This window comes from Pongo abelii, chromosome X (assembly GCF_028885655.2).
Source record: "Pongo abelii isolate AG06213 chromosome X, NHGRI_mPonAbe1-v2.0_pri, whole genome shotgun sequence".
Taxonomy (NCBI): Eukaryota; Metazoa; Chordata; class Mammalia; order Primates; family Hominidae; genus Pongo; species Pongo abelii.
In genome coordinates, this window is record NC_072008.2 from 79544083 (window position 1) to 79564264 (window position 20182).

General features: G+C 39.1%; 1 protein-coding gene across 2 annotated transcripts in view; it reads right to left on the bottom strand.

The window, feature by feature from the left end:
* The window catches only part of RLIM (ring finger protein, LIM domain interacting), a 29243-nt gene extending 11048 nt beyond the window's left edge, over positions 1-18195 (bottom strand). Inside the window, exons 1-2 of one of the 2 annotated variants that reach the window (XM_009234995.4) lie at positions 17984-18192; positions 16141-16202 (exon numbers count right to left, since the gene is read on the bottom strand). The gene's annotated coding sequence lies outside the window, so the exon portion shown is untranslated. Of the gene's footprint in view, positions 1-16140; positions 16203-17983 lie in introns of both variants that reach the window. The other variant, XM_002831817.6, reaches the window with a different exon arrangement.
* Between the last annotated feature and the right edge of the window lie 1987 nt (positions 18196-20182).

Sequence of the window (20182 nt, forward strand, 5' to 3'; positions counted from 1 at the left end):
AATACAGCCATACTGTGGTATTTTTTTGTTTTTTGAGATGGAGTCTCACTCTCTCAACCAGGCTACAGTGCAGTGGTGCGATCTCAGCTCACTGCAACCTCCACCTCCGGGGTTCAAGTGATTCTCTGCCTCAGCCTCCCGAAGTAGCTGAGACGACAGGCACCTGCTACCACGCCCAGCTAATTTTTGTATTTTTAGTAGAGACAGGGTTTCACCATGTTGGCCAATCTGGTCTCGACCTCCTGAGCTCAAGTGACCTGTCCTCCTCAGCCTCCCAAAGTGCTGGGATTACAGGCATGAGCCACCGCACCCAGCCTCATGCTGCATATTTTTATTCTCCTTGCAATCTAAGAACGGTTTTTAGAAACTATCTTGTGACATATGAAAATGCAATGAAATTCACATTTTAGTGTTCATAAAGTTTTATTGGAACACAGCCATACACGTTCATTTACATGTTATCTATAGCTGCTTCTGTGCTACAATGGCAGAGTTGAGCAGTTGTGACAGACTGTATGTGGCACTCTCATTGCTTTGGACTGCTGCTCTGTGCACTCTAAGTTGCAGTGATGTAGTTATAACGACAGCATTTCAAGTGCCTTCATACTGGACATTAAACACTAGTGACAATATTCCCAATTCACAGGAAAGCTATAGTTTAAAAAGTTAGAAAATTTAAAGTGAAATCTCATCACAAAATATTTCTTCACAAAAATAAAAATGAGGCATCAATCAAAGTAAATTTCCAAGTGGCTCATTTATTGGCTAAACAAGGAAAGCTGTTTATTGATGGTGAGTTAGTGAAATTATGTTTGAGTGCAGAAGCTGAAGAAATGTGTCCAGAGAAAATAAACATAATATTGGACTTTGGTAAGTATAGTGGTCCAAAAAGTTGGGAATATTGAAAGCAACGTCACTAATCAACTGAAAAATAAAGTAAATGATGGAGTGGTTTTCTCTTTGGCTCTTGATTTGTTGACAAACCTAACTGATACTACTTAAGTTATTGTTTATTCAAAGAGCCAAGTGTTGATTATTCAAGGAGTTTGAACTGCAGAAGTAGCCTCTATGTGTAGTCTACATGAAATAATCATAGGTGAGAATATTTTCAAAGTTGAGAAAACTCTAATTCAGCACAACCTGAAGCAGAATCTCATAATAAGATATGTTACTACTGGAATGGTAAAACTATATATGGAATGGAAAAAGACCTAGTTGGACAAATTTACAAAGTTTATGAAAATGTAAGGTATTTAACATTTATGGTTATATATTTTATTACTCATCAGCAAGTGATCTGAAGAAAATTTCAATCTATCATATTACTGAACCAGTAGCACTAATGATAAACTTCTCTCTTTTGAACTCTGGTTTAAGTTCAAGTTCCATGAATTTTTGTCAGAAATTTTGTCTTGCTCTACAACACAACATTTGATGGGCTAATATTGGTAAAGTTTTATTTTGATTTGTTGTGCTCAAGGCAAAGATGATTTCCTTTCTGCGAGAACTGCTCTCAATTACTATTATCAAACAATAAATAGCTTGGAAAATTAGTTTGTTTCCTGCAGACTTGATAATGTTTCTTAATGAATCCATCCTAAAACAACAAAGCAAAAAATACTTATATATGAAACTTATACTGTGGTAAAGCCATTTCAACAACAACATTGGTATCACATGTAATGTCAAGCTGTTTTATATACTTCACGTGCTGACGAAGTAATGAGAGCTCCATTCCCACACAAATTTGTAGCACATACATTTTCTGAGCTCAAACTACAGTTCCAGAAGTGTTTTGCAGACCCCAGTGTAAGCACAAAATAAATTTCCTTATTTCAAAATCCATTTAACTGTGCAACTGAGGAGCTTCCATCTAACCCTCAACTGGAAGTGATATCTCTGCAGTGGTAATATGCCAAAAGGTAAATATTAAAATCATCTGGCTGGGTGTGGTGGCTCACACCTGTAATCTCAGCACTTTGGGAGGCCGAGGTGGGAGGATCACTTGAGCCCAGAAGTTCAAGACCAGCTTGGGCAACACACTGAGACCCCATCTTCATAAAAAATTAAATTAAAAGATAAAAAACTGCTGGGCGCGGTGGCTCATGCCTGTAATCCCAGCACTCTGGGAGGCCGAGGTGGGCGGATCACGAGGTCAGGAGATTGAGATCATCCTGGCTAACATGGCGAAACCCTGCCTCTACTCAAAATACAAAAAAATTAGCTGGGTGTGGTGGCGGGCGCCTGTAGTCCCAGCTACTCGGGAGGCTGAGGCGGGAGAATGGTGTGAACCTGGGAGGCGGAGCTTGCAGTGAGCAGAGATCGTGCCATTGCACTCCAGCCTGGGCGACAGAGCGAGACTGTCTCAAAAAAAAAAAAAAAAAAAAAGATAAAAATCTAACAAAATTCTATAGATACCTTCTAAAAGATGAATATGCTTCACTAAAATCATACGCTTGTGGATTGCTTAAGATAGTAATACCTGTATGTATGGAAAGATATTTTCAAAGATTAAATATAAAGTCAGCAATAAATGGACATTTGCAAATGATTAATAAGGAAGACTAGCTATGAATCCCAATTAAGCAAAATGTTACCCTCAAAAGAGTGTCATTCTTCTCATTAGTAAACCTATCTCACAAAACACTGTACTCAATTATTGTTATTACATTTTGAGTTTTATCAAGAAAAACTGTGAGAATTTGGTTTCTCTCTTTTGTGTGACAATATGCTCAATTTTGCTTTTTGATCTGCAAAGCCTAAAATATTATACTATCTGGCCTTTCAAAGAAAAAGTATGCCAACTCCTGTTCTAGGTAATACATAAACTTAGCCAAAAATTCTTATTTGTCATTCACTATTTGTACGAGTTTAAGGAAACCAGAATATTGGCAGACATTCCACACATACTCATCAATTAACTGCACACTAATAAAAAACAATGGTAGTGAACAATCTAAAATACAGGGAGACTACAAACAAAAATGTTTACCCTCTGATTCTTTCCCTTACAACCCCAGATTCCCTTTATGTTCCCCACAAACACAACTAAATTCCATGAACATATAAGCTACTGACCAAATGTTTGTCCCCCTCAAATTCACATGCTGAAATCCTAAATCCCAAGGTGAATATATTAGGAGGTAGGGCCTTTGGTCATAAGGATAGGGCCCTCATGAATGAGATTAACGCTTTTATAAAATAGTCCCCAGAGAGTTCCTTTGTCCTTTTGCCATGTGAGGTTAAAGTGAGAAGACAGCTGTGTATGAGGAATTGGGCCCTCAACATATATCAAACCTGCTGGCACCCTGATCTTGGATTTTCTAGTCTCCAGAACTGTGAAAGATATATTTTTGTTGTTTATAAGCCACCCAGTTTATGATATTCTATTACAGCAGCCTGAACAGACTAGGACAATATGAAAAATTTGATTTATGGAAAAAGGGTAGTCTATATTGGTACTATGACTTAATCCCACATACACCCACACACAACACCTGAAGTGCCGGAATGTTCACAATTCAATCCTAAAGAGAAAAATAAGTCAAGTCTTACTCCAGATATAAAAACACAAAGAAGCCTGTCTTGTCAAACCCTGCCTGCTTGCTAAGCCTAAATAAATTTTAGTCTAGACATAGGCATACCTAGATCTCCAGTTTTCCTTAGATCATTATTCTTAGAACTATCCTATCTTATTTAATTAAGATGAGCATGTCAAGAAATGTGGTGGGGGAGGAGATCATAATATTTTTGGAGTTTCTTAATCTCATAACTGAGATTGCTTAATTGTAATAAGATTATACTATATAAACTTCTGACAAATGCTTACTTTACAATTGAAACTTTGACACTAGAAATCAGCAGCTTAAATAAAACACGCACAAAAAACAGGCACTAAAAAAATGCAAAACAAAACAAAACAAAAAACCCTGAAAAGGAAGCCAAGTTTTCCCACATCAATCTCAAGTAATACAATTTGGTATTAGAAGTGGTAAAGGCAGCCGATTTTTAAAAATATAGAAAAGCACAAAGGGAAAAAAAGTCAGCCATAATTTCTCAAATTTGCTAAGAACATTTAACTAATGTTCTTCATAAAGCAGTTAGTAGTTTGAATGCTAATGCATGAAAGTTAAGACAAAATTCACTTGTGTAGGATAGGTAAATTGTTCTGAAAATAACGGCAGGGTTAAAAGGCTTGAAAAATATAAATCTTCCAAAGAAGGCAAAGATATCTGGTTAAGTTCTGACATTTGAAGGACATGAACCAAAGAAAAGAGAAAACTCACATGCCAAGGACATTTACAACAGTGGCACAAACTCTTTAACAATAGTATCGCGGGCTGGGCGCAGTGGCTCACACCTGTAATCCCAGCACTCTGGGAGGCGGAGGCAGGTGGATCACCTAAGGTCAGGAGTTTGAGACCAGCCTGGTCAACATGGTGAAACCCCATCTCTACTTTTTTTAAAAAAAAAAAAAAAAAAAAAAAGAGCTTGGCGTGGTGGCCCATGGGTGTAATCCCAGCTACCTGGGAGGGAGGCTGAGGCAGGAGAATCACTTGAACCTGGGAGACGGGGGTTGCAATGAGCCAAGATCATGCCACTGCACTCCAGCCTGGGTGACAAGAACGAAACTCCATCTCAAAGGAAAAAAAAAAGTTTTCAGGGAGGTAAAAGCCCAGAAGGAACAGAAACTTGCAAAAACATGGGAAAGATTTAAAACATTGAATGTGAAGCAAGAAAGGGGTCTTGTACTGAGTATCGAGGGAGGTGTATCAGGTATGTTAACAGAAGACGGAAGAGTCACTCAACTTCCATTTTGTTTCTATTTTATTCAACATTGAGAATCATCTTCTAACTGGAAAGAGTGGAAAAAACAACTTTTCAAAGAAAATCAAAAGCCAAGAATGCATAATTTCTAACGACAATCTTTTTGAGATGTCATAGAGAACAGGAGAGATGCTAAATGATCCAATCTTCAAGAAAAGTGAGATCTACAAACTACAGAGCAGTAAAATCTGACAATACATCTAGGGGAAAATTCTGCAAATACATTATCAGATAAACTGCAAACATGTAGAAGACAGTATGTTCACAAGAAGTGGAGTTCACTGCTGGTGAACGTAAAAAAATACAAAAAAACCCCAAAAAGATTAACCTTATTTAAACTTATTTGCTTCACATAGGGATGGTTCTAAACCTTGGCTTGCACATTAGAATTACTTGGGGAGCTTTCTCTGGGGTTGGTCAGACATGGATACTTTTTAAATTCCACAGGTAATTCTATTTTGAAAGTCAGGGTTGAGAACCTCTTTGATAGGGACATCAGGATAACACTGCTGACTTACTGACTTGATTTCTGCACAGGATCTGAGGTTTTTCTTCCTATTAAGAAGAAATATAGATCAGTGTAAAAGGAATTATCTGGAAATCCTGTTAAAATACAGATTCTGATTCAGTAGATTGGGGTAGGGCCTGAGATTCTGCATTTTTATTAAGCCCCCAGGTGATGTTGATGCTGAACCTGGAATCATACTGAGTAGTAAGGAGCTTGATGACAATACAGTTAAACAGATTCACAGTTGTTGAACACCACCCTCAAAGATTACAAAGCAATGTTAACTTGCAAACAGCCCTGTAAACTTTAGCATTTTTAAATGAACCAGTTGGATGAATCCGCCCAAGACATGGTAAACAAATCCATAAACAACTCGAAACTGTGAGTTAGCACAGAAGATGTATATAATAAATATTATTCTGAATTATCAGTAGATTCCTAGGATGGGCTGAAATAAAAACAATGGTAAATATCCTACCTCGGACACTTTATGAAGGGCTATCAAGCTAAAATAACCCATAGTAAAAGTACACAGTCGGGGAAGAACCTGTCTTGGCAGTTCACATGAAAGATACCTCAAGTTTTTGGCTAACACAAGCTCAATAAAAACCCTGTTTGACCTGGCTATGAAACCTACAAGAATCACAAGTTGCCTTCATAGACCATGGTGTTCAAATAAAAGCAGGCAACAGCCCCACTGAAACCTGCTGTTCAGAGTATATGTAGAAGGCCGGACATGGTGGCTCACACCTGTAATCCCAGCACTTTGGGATACCGAGTTGGGCGGATCATTTGAGGTCAGAAGTTTGAGACTAGCCTGACCAACATGGCAAAACCCCGTCTCTACTAAAAAAAAAATACAAAAAAATTATCTGGGCGTGGTGGCGCATGCCTGTAGTCCCAGCTACTTGGGAGGTTGAGGCAGGAGAATCGCTTGAACCTGGGAGGCAGAGGTTGCTGTGAGCCAAGATTGCATAACTGCACTCCAGCCTGGGTGACAGCGAGATCCCGTCTCAAAAACAAAAGCAGACTACATGTAGAGTAAGTGAAACACGAGTGAGAAGCCTGGGAGCATCATAAAAGAAATGGATGAATTACCTGGAGGTAGTTAGCCTGGAGAAAGACTAAAAATGGACACAATTACCATCTTCAAATATTTAGAGAGGAATAACATGAAAGAGAGCACAACCATAGGGTTAAATTAAGGTCAATAGTTAAAGACATGCGAAAGCAAATAATTCTTCCTTTTAGTAAAACAATCTAACAAAATTGTCAAAAAAATAGAGATGCTAGCAGTCTCTTGAAGCAAGCAAAATTCCTGTCTCCAGAGATAATCAAGCAGAAGCTGGATATTAAAAAGAGGATTCCTTATTAGGTGAGAGCCAGAAGAGACTGATTCCAAAAGACCATTTGGACTAAAATGCTATTAAGAGTAGTGAAGTCTCTTGGTCTTCTATTCTGGGCTTAGGGTCATAGTAATCTACATACTCCAGTGACACAAAATTACAACATTTTCTTGGCAACACCAATCCACTTAGGTTGCCTCTACCCCATACTCCCCTCCCCCAACATACCTTGTGCTTTACTACCGTCACAATGTACTGCTATTCCCCTCAGCCCCCTCTTAGCCTCTCCCTATTTCACCTACCCTTAAAGATCCAACAAGATCTTCCCTCCTAAGGAGCTATTACTATCTCAGATAGCAATTTTTCCATCCATCTCTGCATATAGCACTTGTCTATGCTACTACAGTGGCACTTCCTGCCTTCCATAATGTTTTATATTTTTGAAGTGTATGTGTCTTCTCTTCCCAAATAATTTCTTTTAGGGAACGAACCAGAATTACAGTCCCTTTAAAACTTCTGCCAAATGCCACTAGCACAATGCCTTGCACATTGTGGATATTTAAATGACTGAAAGAAATCCAATGTGAACACTGAGTTCATTTCCCTTAGTAATCTGTCTGAAACAGCACGGTCCAAAAGAGATACAACTTGAACCATGTAATTTTTCAAAATGCCAAGCAGCTGCATTAAGAGTAAAAACATGTGAAATTAATCTTAGTAATGTATCTTATTGACTCAACATAACCAAAAAAAAAGCATTTCAGCCGACTGACTGCAGTGGCTCATGCCTGTAATCCCAGCACTCTGGGAGGCCAAGGCGGGCGGATCACAAGGTCAGGAGTTCTGAGACCAGCCTGGCCAATATAGTGAAACCCCGTCTCTACTAAAAATACAAAAATTAGCCAGACGTCATAGCAGGCGCCCATAGTCCCAGCTACTCCTAGTCGGGAGGTTGAGGCAGGAGAACTGCTTGAACCCGGGAGGTGGAGGTTGCACTAAGCTGAGATCAAGCCACTGCATTCCAGCCTGGGCAACAGAGTAAGACTCTGTCTCAAAAAAAAAAAAAAAAATCATTTCAACATAAAAAAAATCATTTAGATGTTTTACATTAAAAAATACTGTTTTTGAAACCTGGTGTGTGTTTTACACTTAGAGCCTATTACAAGTTGGATGCTAAATTTTCAACAGATAAAATGGAATGTTGTTCACCAAAACAATACACTTGTGTTTAGTAGAAAAACATTTTACACTACTTCAGTTTTTTAAACTTAAAATAAAAAAAAAACTTAAAATTTCAGTTTCACTAGTCTTATTTCAAGTGTCTAACAGTCACATAGTGGTTAGTGGCTACCATATTGGGCAGCACAGCTTTAAAGTATTTCTTTGTAAGACACAGAAATCCCAAATAGGGAGAGTTTCAAATGTCCCCAATATATTTTTCATGCTCTACAAACCCACTATTTGCATCCCCTTTATGTTTTCAAAAAATAAAACAATAAGGTTCAATACTCTACAATGTTCAGTACTCATGGGATAGATAAGTCTTTTCTATGTTCATGAATCTTCAAGATTCATTCTTGACCTTTTAGAATTTCTACCATTTCCTACATGGAAACTAGAGACAAAACATTTTACCTCCATTCAAAATTTTCCTGACACTGTGATTTCAGAGATTTTTGAATCCTAAACAGCTCCTGCTTGATGAGCTTGGATTCCATTCCATGAAAGAGGGAATTCTAAATTTTATTTAATTCAAAATTTTAATGAGACACACTCATAAAGCAACATGTGAACAAATCCAAATCACTACCTCTTCAATAATAATAATATGCTGCTGTCTCCTTTCCCCCTACCCTTCCATATATATGCCAGAGACAATCAAGGAAAATATTTTCCCCCATGATATTCCTGCAACACACTTATTTCAAAGCCTCCATCCTTTCTGCCTTAACTTAGCATTTTCCCGGGGCTGGAATTGGGGGTCAAGAGATTTCAGCACTGGCAAGGCACTCCCTCCTTTATAAGGGAATTTAAAGAGTAAGCTATGGCTACAATACCTGCAGAGGTCCCCTGGACTAGAGATAATTACATTTGCAAAGAAAATGGAAATCAAGGCAATGCTCTCAAATGCCTTGTAATCTAATTTTACTCTCACACACCCAATGAGCCTGGTCTTATTTTAAGCAGTCCTTCACTATCTAAGTGGCATAAAAGAAAGAAATGGAATAAATCTAAAAACCACAAGTTCTGCCCCAGGTAGATATAATCTGCCACTATTGTTTACTAAGTGCAAACAAACATTTTAAAGTTTGGGCATGCCAAAAATACCAGAAAACCATACTCTAAATGATCAAATACAGCTCTATCTCCATTTTGGGTGTGAAAATATTAGTGAAGAATAACATATTAACAAAACAGGTCTCCAGATTGTACTTTGCAGTGAGTAACATTGTGGTACATTTGTAGTTTAAGTAGCAAGAGAAAAAAAAGAATGCTTATACACCCCTGGGATCTTTCAACATCATCGTAAAAGAGGTCATAAATCTATTTCTTTAGTTATCTCAGATAAGTCAGAAATTCTGACTTCAGCATATGATTAGCATCAGCTGTTTTTCTATGAAAAGATTACCAGTGAAACATACAGTAATTTAAACAATGAAATATAACTGTTTTGAAGTCACTTCGGTCTCTCTCTGGCTATAAGCAATACTCATCACCCTGTATTTACATAGCCCTTATACCTGTATTTCATTTAATCTTCACAATAATCCCATGAATTAGGAATCACCACCTCTACAGGTGACAAACAGAAGCACAGAGAAAGAAAGTGACTTACCAAAAACCATGTGGCTAGTAAGTGGGAAAGGGCCAGTAATTAAATCCAGGTCTCTGCATTCCAAATCCAGTCAACTTTTCACTAAGACAACTGCCTCCCAACATATCCCAAGACTCTATACTTTAAAACACATTCCTTCCTTCAATCCCAATAGGTATGACTAAACTATTCAATCTATGAGCGTTTTATAGCATGTTCACTCCCTGTATGAAAAATTCCAAAATGACAAAACACCTTTTATAAGCAGCACAAACCTAGATGGACTTATTTTTAAGTAAGTCAACTTTTAGTAATTTTTAAAAATACAGTTGCTCCTTAGATAAACAGCATATTTTATTAATCTTATTTCTTTTAGAGTACTGTGTGCCAATATATCCAAATCCATTCCTGGAAACAAGAAACCAAATTAGAAATTTTGCCCAATCGTTTCAAAGAGCTACTCATCTGGTCAATGAATGGGACTGTATCCGCTAAGTTTAATTCTGGGGAGGAAAGGCCAGCAAGAACACCAACCCTGAGATTTATTTAAAACAGATTTTTTTCACTTTGAGAATTTTAAAGTATTGTTAATAATCTCAACTTCTTCTAGTCATTATTATATAGTAATATAAATTATGCAAATGACTGTTTCTGATTACTGCTAAATGTAGCATCTCATTTAATTCTTCTAATCCATGCACACCAAACTTTTAAAAAATTTAATTGTTATAATGTTAAGGCAAAAAGTCATTTAAAACATATTGTTTAGTACTAACAGGTCAGGAGACCTGGTGCTAAGTATAAACACAGGCATGTTATATTTGATGGACACACTACGTTATAGTACCCAATTAAGGAGACTTAAGGCATCCAAAAATACTGTTAATAAAACAGACCTTACAAAACTAAATTCTGAAACACCAAGTGAAATGCTTGTGTAAAAACCAATTTTAAAAAGTGAGTCATCTTGGCTGGCCATGGTGCTGGCCGAGTGTGGTGGCCCACATCTGTAATCCCAACACTTTGGGAGGTCGAAGTCAGTGGATCGCTTGAGCCCAGGAGTTCGAAACCAGCCTGGGCAACATGGCGAAACCCTGTCTCTACCAAAGACACAAAAACTTAGCTGGGCATGGTAACGCTCATCTGTGGTCCTAGCTACTTGGGACCTGATGTGGCTGAGGTGGGAGGATCGCTTCAGTTTGGGGGCAGAGGTTGCAGTGAACTCAGATCACGTCACAGCACTCCGGTCTGGGTGACAGAGACTCCATATCAAAATTTAAAAAGTCATCTGGAAGAAATTACCTCTTTTTTTTAAAAAAGTGGGGTGGGTGGGAGGGAGGAATTCAGGTAACCTAACATCAACTAACTACTAAATCATGTTGAATATTTTCACCTTGTGCATATGTGTTCATTCAAGCTCCAAATTCTACAATAAAGTTCTAAAGCAGGACATGCCAATTTTTAAAAAATTATGGGTATGAACACAAAAACGTGTCACACTGACAAGAGAAGGGCAATCCATTTTGTTTGCAACAGAGCTTCATTAAGAACCTCATAAAGGAGGCTGAGCACAGTGGCTCACGCCTGTAATCCCAGCACTTTGGGAGGCCGACGCGGGCGGATCACCTGAGGTCAGGAGTTCAAAAGCAGTCTGGCCAACACGGTGAAACCCTGTCTCTACAAAAATATAAAAATTTGCCAGGCATGATGGCAGGTGCCTGTAATCCCAGCTACTCAGGAGGCTGAGGTGGGAGAATCGCTTGAACCTGGGAGGTGGAGGTTGCAGTGAGCAGAGATCGTGCCATTGCACTCCAGCCTGGGTGACAGAGCAAGACTCCGTCTCGAAACAAAACAAACAAACAAAAAACCACACACCAAAAACACACACACACACCAAAAAAGAACCTCATAAAGGAGATAAGAACTAATAACATGTGATCTGTGTCAATGAAGAAAATGTTAAATACCATCACCAAAATGAAAAATACTTTTAAAAAATAAAGTTAAATCACAAAGAACTGCTGAATTTAAGGCCAGAAAACAAAAGTACCATCATATCATCATGTATGTAGGCACCAAAAGTGTTGGGGATTCTTCATATATAGAATGTTTAATTAAAATGTTATGGTATTTGTAACAGAAAAATATTTGATAACAACCAGGTATCTTTTTTTATTCTACACATGGGTAGCAGGGTGAAACTCAGCTCTGTGAAAGGAAAAAAGAGATACTGAAATCTAGTCTTGGCTGTAACTTGGTTATGTGGATTTGGCCAATTCATTTAACCTCTTGTGCCAGAGAGTCTCCATCAATATTAGAGTATTGGATTAAACCATCTGCAAGGTACTTTCCAGTTCTATGAATCTGTGACTGTAAATAAGATATAACCTACACCACATTACGTTATTAAGAAAAATTAAATAAGCTCTCCTTTTCTCACTACCATTTCACTCAATGTACTTTTATCTCCACTCATGCAGTTATCTTTTTGAAAAGAAATATAAAGCATTCTTAAAAAAAAAAAAAAAAAAAAGAACAGGCAGGGTTAATGTCTCACTGACTTTCCTTATTGCATGATACCTCTCACCAACTAAAAAATTTGTTGATAATTTCCAAGAGTGGCCTATCAGAAATTGCTACCAAGGTATCCCCCACTGCTCATGCTACTATAGCAATAAGAGATTATAAAATATCTGAATGGCAGTTAGCTTAGCCTCCACTTACATTCTTCTATCTTTACCAATTGAAAAGGACAGCAGAGAAAAACTAAAAGGACTCAGGAATGTTCCTCATGTACCCACCGACTTGCAGCTCAAACAACTTTTACTAAAACGCTCTAAAACAGTTAAAACTGAGAGTGTTAAGAACTTCAGTAAATCACAGGACTGAAGACCATGCCAAATGCGGTCGATCTACAGGATCAAGTTAGTTAAAAAAGGAAACCATTATGACATTTCATCTCAGTCAAATACTTTAATCTAGACAGTGAATTTAATCTTCAATTACCCATTTTATGTTATTTTATTATCGAGCTATGCCACTAAATTAGAATTTGGTCTTATCCATAACCTCATTTTGACTTGCTTCTCTCATTAATCCTAAGAAGTCAAAAGGAAAATGACTCAAAAACCCAAAGAGTGCATGTGTTTATTTTAAGTTACTAATGTAAAAATCACTGATAACTGACAATGTTGGTGTTCATCAGTAACTAAGGCACTATTTTAAGGATCTAAGATTTTTCCATCAAAAATCAGGTTTTTAAAGAGTGAAGCCAATTTTTAAAATTAAAATCACTTAGCCGGGCGCGGCGGCTCACGCTTGTAATCCCAGCACTTTGGGAGGCCGAGACGGGCAGATCACAAGGTCAGGAGATCAAGACCATCCTGGCTAACACAGTGAAACCCCATCTCTACTAAAAATAGAAAAAAATTAGCCAGGCGTAGTGGTGGGCGCCTGTAGTCCCAGCTACTCGGGAGGCTGAGGCAGGAGAATGGCGTGAACCCGGGAGGCAGAGCTTGCAGTGAGCCGAGATCACGCCACTGCACTCCAGCCTGGGCGACAGAGCGAGGCTCCGTCTCAAAAAAAAAAAAAAAAAAAAAAAAAAAATTAAAATCACTTAACTAAAAAAGAAAGTATTATCTATACCAATCAGTTATATTATTTGAGGAAATAATTTTGTATTTAAGACCAACCATGCTGACAATTGTCCTTCCTGAACTAGTATATCTACATAAAAATAACATGAAGAGGGTGACAATATATCTTTGGTTTGTCCAGAAGAGTAATGGTTTACACTTGTACTGAAGTAATTAGTAATATGGCTCTCCCTTTCACTCTCAAAAGTGTCTCAGTTTAGATAATTCATATGGTCTCCTTAGTTATAATCGGCACTAAAGGGAACATTGGTCAATAAAAAACAAAAGTTGTAGTTAACACCTTTCCTCCTATAGTCATGGGGAGATCAGAAGGGACCTTTTGTCATTCCAGAAAAAAATTTAAAACATCAAACACAAATACCTCCTTTCTCCCAGGAAGTAACATGTTCATCATCATGGAAACACCATTAGACTGTCAAATGTTATAAAAGCAAACCAACCTGTAGTTGCAAAATTACTGCAAGAAATCCACGAATCTATATAATGCACCAAGTGCTCTCTGCCCACAGATTATGTCTCACAAATATGTAGGTGCTACTATGACTAACGAAATTAAACTCTTGGGTTGGTGGCCAGGCGCGATGGCTTAGGCCTGTAATCCCTGCACTTTGGGAGGCCAAGGCGGGCGGATCACCTGAGGTCAGGGGTTCCAGACCAACTTGGCCAACATGGTGAAACTCCATCTCTAGTAAAAATACAAAAGTTAGCCAGGCGTGGTGGCAGGCGCCTGTAATCCCAGCCACTCGGGAGGCTGAGGCAGGAGAACCGCTTGAACCCAGGAGGCGGAGGTTGCAGTGACCCAAGATCACACCACTGCACTCCAGCCTGGGCGACAGAACAAAACTCGTCCTGCCCTCCTCCTAACCAAAAAAAAAAAAAAAAAAAAAACCCTTTTGTTGGAACATTAAAATATTAAGAAAATCTAGAGCAAAAATACCAACTATATGTGTCAGGAGAAAAACCACAAGTTCATAAATATATTCCCCCAATTGAGGTATATTTAAAAAATACCTCAATTGGCCGGGCGCGGTGGCTTACGTCTGTAATCCCAGCACTTTGGGAGGCCGAGGCGGGCAGATCACAAGGTCAGGAGTTTGAGACCAGCCTGGCCAATATGGTGAAACCCCGTCTCTACTAAAAATACAAAAATTAGCCGGGCGTGGTGGAGAGCACCTGTACTCCCAGCTACTTGGGAGGCTGAGGTAGGAGAATTGCTTGAAACCAGGAGGCAGAGGTTGCAGTGAGCCAAGAGTGCACCACTGCATTCCAGCCTGGGTGACAGAGTGAGACTCCGTCTCAAAAAATAAAAAAATAAAAAAATAAAAAAATAAAAATACCTCAATTGATAAAAGAGAAATGAATTGCTGGATTATCTGGGAAACTTTCATGTTTGAGGTTGAGAAAAAAAATGAAAGAAAAATAGATACAGAAGTGTTATTACTTTCTTATATTGGACATCAGAACTTCAATTTATTATGTAAACTAGATACTATCTGAAATCAATGGGCCATAGGTTTTGGAAATCTTTGTGTTAAAGAAAAACTTGTCCAGTTCCAGGCAGTGGCACAAAATTCTAGGACCTCATTGGTTTGGGATTGACAAAAGACTTTTTGTTCTCTAATTTGTCATCCACTCTATGGTAAATGAAGAGAACAGAAGGCTGGCTGGTGATTTGCTCTATTTCTAATCCACCATGGCCATGGAAAAATTAATGTACACATAATATAATTCCATAAATGCAGATGCCTCATTTGACCTACTACTATATTATTTAAGGCTCACTACATGTTCACTAACCTCAAAGATATCCAACCAGCCTAATATTTCCAGATCATTTCATTATTAAGCTATTTCTTAAAATCATTTCTGATTTTAAATTAAGTTTATCAAATGATATACAAAGAGCTATCTATTTAACATCTATCAATGAGCCCATCCAATTACAGGGCCTGTGAAATACAACAATAAATATTTGTAAACATGCATAATAGCTGAAACAGGAACGTAACAGACGAAAAGGTGAGATTGCTGGATAACCTTTAAGTGTTAACAAAAGTTTTTGATGCAACATAACCTACAGACTTTTTACTAAAACCTTTCATTTTCATTGCATTTCCTATCTAATTAGACAGCAATCAAACCTAGAAGCATAACGTCAGACAGGCCTGGGATAAAATGAGGGCTCCATCACTTAAAGCTATTTAACTGAGGACAAATTATACTTAACCTCTTTGGGTTTTTGGTTTCCTCTATAAAAGTTAACATTCTCATGAGGCTCTGTTGTGAGGATTATAAAATAATGCATGTAAAGCACATGGCCTAGCACCACAGGCCTTCAGCAGAAGTTGGTTACGAATTTAGGCTAAGTATCCATCCCAGTTTGTCTGGGACAATCAAGGTTTGCACCTGTTGTCCAGGAATTATTAATGTTCCTTTTGTTCTTAAAAGTGTCTTGGTTAGGGCAATAAATTATGTGGTTACCCTAATGATGACGATAATAATAATGAAAGGAGTCAATATCAATTAAAAGTATCATGTATCAATTATGAATTTTTGAATCTTAAAGGAAAAAAATCACCACAAAGTAATGTAAAATTATACTCTCGTAAGCTATTCTACTGATATTTCATTTAGTTATCCAATGAACATTTAAATGTTATTTTACTTATACTCATGCCATTCCAACAATGATATAAGACAACAAATTTTTTGTTGTTGTTGTTCCATACAGGTATTGGTAAACTTGAGACATTATTTTAAAGAGTCAAATTCACAGATAAAGCACTGGTGAGTTCCAGGTATCCAGAAACATTACCCTTTTAATTCCCAGTGAAAAGTACCCATTCTTATCATGAAGAATACCCAACACCATCTAACATCTATCAATGAGCCCATCCAATTACAGGGCCTGCAAAATAGAACAATAAATATTTGTAAACATGCATTCTAAACATAAATCATCAGGAGACGCAACAAAAAATAAATTACCTGACTGTTATGACATAGTATTGAAATACAATAAACTGGATTTTAGTTTTCTTCACTCTGCTCTAGGAAAAAAAAGAATCCATTATTCTTCCTCTTTTAAAAGATACACATTTTCTTCGAATTAGACACAACCTAAAAAAAAAATACAGACACACCATAACCCAACCTAAGTCAATATTAGTATTAGGGCATTTGGGAAGAGCAAGAAGGTCAGAGGGGACCAGGAGTTAGATAAAAGATGTCTTCTGAGAGACAATTTACGTTTTATTATAAGCTTGCTTAAAATAAGCCTTTCCTTATCAGACCAGTAATTATTTTCAGATTCTGAGAGTCACTTTCAAGGACTTATTTGGCACATTACACTAGCCTAAGGTAGGAACTAAAGTATTAAAATTCATCAGAACATCATGGACTAAAAAAATCTTTGTAACATTTTTCAGTAAGTGGAGTGTGTCCTAAAAATCAAGTTTTAAAAAGTGGATTGGTCTTTCTAGCTACATAAGCTATATTTTTACAGTTTAGAAAAGTCATGGGGGGGAGGGGTTATAATTGTGCCAGTCCTCCAGGGAAGATACAATGTACCTAATGGGGTGATAAGTAGTACTTTGTCTATAATCACGAAGAGTGAAAGAAATGATTAGTAGCAGTAGGTTTATTATTTCTTCCCCCTTTCAATCAGTCCAAAGCACTGCGGTTAATTCTGATTCAGGAAATGCGGGCTCCTTACTTCTGGCAAAAAATCACTGTGGGGTCTTGCAAATGATAGATGACAATCTGATACAACTGTTTCCTCTTGCCCCAAAATGAAAAAAAAATGACCTCAATAACAAAACTGCTAGGCCTCAGATTCCCAGACTAACCTGTGGAATAAGTATGGTGAAACTGTCTAGGGAAGGAACGTGGCTGTCTCCTCCATCTTGAAATTAATCAGCATAAGGGAAAAAGAGACCGAGTATTCAGGAAGCAGAAGCCCAACCGGTTAATACTAGTTACTAAGCTATGGCGTGCGTGGCAGGTACCGTCTGCAGAAGCAGAGACCCCTTAGGCTTTTTTTTTTTTTTTAATGGGGGAGGGATTGGGTTGTTGGTGGATTAAACACAAATTAACTTGAAAATAATTTGGCCCAATTCCATCCCTTACCCAGGAGAAAACAACAAACACCTAACGGCTTTTCCCTCTCTTTTGCGGGGGGATCCTTCCAGTGATACCTGGCAAAGGATATTCCAGGGTTATTCGAGCAAGGGAGTAAACCACATTTGCCTCAGATCCTCAAGGAAGATGTCATCGCGGCCCCAGGGGGCGCCTAATTGGCAATACCCTGCAGAAGGGCTCAAAACGAGGTTTTGCAAATCTGGGGAAATCTAAAGGCCCAAGAGTTCCCAGCATCTCACTTGGGGCAGCCTGATTTTTTACTTCCCTTTTCCCAAACCCAAGCCCGCCACGAAAAACGCGGGGAGGTCAGGGAAGCCTCCAGAGAACAGAGAAGAAAAAGCTTGAGACGTTCTAAGATTCTGACGCCTGAGGCCAAAACTCAAAAACTGCCTCCCCCGATTTCCTAAGGCTCCGGAGGGCCTGGGCTGCAGCTCGCGCGGCCACCGAGAGGAAGTACTACCCACCTCCTTCCCCTTCAAAGAGCCTGTCGACTATACCACTCAACTAAAATGGCAGCGGCGGCTACGCCACGGAGCCCCCCGCAGCAACGGGCCTGGGGTCCGGAGGCGGCGCTGAGCCTTTGCCACGACGCGTCACTCGGGCCATTTTGAGAGAACGCGGCAGCCGCGGCTCCGCTGTCTTCCTCTCCCTCTACATCCATTTCTCACTGGATTCCCAAGTCTTCACTTACTAGGTTTTAGGGTCAGGATCCGACTCGGTTGGTTCGGCCGCCGCCGCCGAGGCTGCTCCGCACCTCCCTGGCCGCCGTTCTCAAGCCCGCCTCCAATGAGTAGCTGGTTGAGACCCGCCTCTAGCCCAGCGCCTGCTCGGAGACGTTGCTCAGGCAGCCATTATCTTCCCCATTGTTACCAAGCAGCGACAGGAAACGACTGCCCACAACAGGAAGTGATGATGCCGCGTCCCGGCACCTTAGCCCCACTCCCAGCCTATTAGCCAATCCCAGTCGATTCCTCGAAAAGGCTCCGCGGGAGGAGGAGGGGGACGGCAGACGACGCGGCAAGGCGGGCGGCGATTTGGAAAAGGAAAGCTGTTATGACGCCTACCATGTGACAGGCCCCACCCTCCTCCGCCATTTTGAACTGTGGCGAGAAATTTGCGTTCTGAGAATTGTGGGAACCTTCGGTTTCCCATTTTGAAAACTGAAGGACGTCACGGTCTGACTGCTTGAAGACATTTTCAGAGAGCGAGAAATGTGATATTAGTCTAACCTGGCATCACATCAGTTCACACAATCCGTCCAGACCAGTTCAAAAAGTAACCTGCGTTTTATTCAACATGTATTTACACAGTGCCAACTGCATGTCAAGCGCCATTGTAGCTGCTTAGGAAATTAAAATAGACCAAAATTAAGAAAGAAAACAGGCCGGGTTCGGTGGCTCACGCCTGTAATCCCAGCATTTTGGGAAGCCGAAACGGGCGGATCACCTGAGGTCACGAGTTCGAGACCAGCCTGGCCAACATGGCAAAACCCAGTCTCTACTAAAAATACGAAAATTAGCCGGGCGTGGTGGCGGGCGCTTGTGATCCCTGCTAATCGGGAGGCTGAGGCAGGAGAATAGCTGAACCCAGGAGGCGAAGGTTGCAGTGAGCCAGGATCTCGCCACTGCACTGAGCAGTGACAGAGCAAGGCTGTGTCTCAAAAAAAAAAAAAAAAAAAAAGGAGAAAACAGATCAAAATCCCAGTTCCCTTGAGTCTTTATAATTTCCTGGGGGCCGGGGACAATAATTTAGAAAAAATCAAACATAAATATGTATCATGTTAGTGATAAATGCCAAGGAGAAAAATCAAGGAAGGGGGACGGAAGAGTTCCTTGTAGGGACAAACGGATTCGTGATGTTTAAAAGACTGATAACTTTGAGGCATTAACTCTAAAGTATTCGAGAAAGGGCGGTGATTGTAAAAGGGTGGGAAAATCTGATAACGTTGGAATTTGTAAAAGGACAGTTAAAGAAGGCCTTTTTTAGGTAGTAATGCCTGGAAGAATTGAGGGAACTCGCCACACAGCATGCCACTCCCATTGTCACAGTTAAAGGAAAACCTTACCCAAGTTTTTAGATTCTTTTCCTTTTCCCAATTTTTCTGTTTTCCAATAGCAAGCCAGCTATGATGGCTTTCTTACGGTTTTTCCAACAAAGCTAACTTCTTCCTACCTCAACTACTTTACCTTTCTGGAATATTTTATTTTCGTATCTTTGCTTTCATCATCCAAGCCTCACAATTATTACCTTCCTAGAGAAGACTTCCCTGACAACCCTACCTAAAATAACTTCTTCCTGAAGGCGGAAAAAGGTCTAAGGAAAAAAAAAAAGAAAAAAGTAATAACGACTTCTCCCATCTCCTTACCTGCTTACTTTTCTTGTAAAACACTTAATCTGAAAGTATGTTATTTATTTGTTTGTTTACTTCACCCTTTCTGAGCAGTAAACCTCTCTGTTTTGTTCACTGTTGTGTCCCCAGCGACCACATAGTAAGCCCTCAAAATACTTTGGGAGAATTACCCCCTCACCATGATGGATGTTATATCAGCCTGGAATATAAGTATTTCACTCCAAGCAGTTAAAACAATATCCCTCATACTTACCTGCCCAACTCCCTAGAAGACTCATTGATATTGTCATTTTTGGCAGAGGGATACATGATTTAGGCGCTGTGTCTCTACTCAGATTTTTTACATAATCATGTACTTATTTTACATAATCATGTACTAGAACGATTACCTAGAACGTGTAAAATGAATTCTTCAGTAGCCTGCAATTGCCATTAAACCTGATATTCTGATTATGGCAATAACATTAGCCACTCCTTAACGTATTCTTGAGGCTTATGTGGCTTAATGTAAAATATAAAATCACAAAAGAAGTGGAAGAA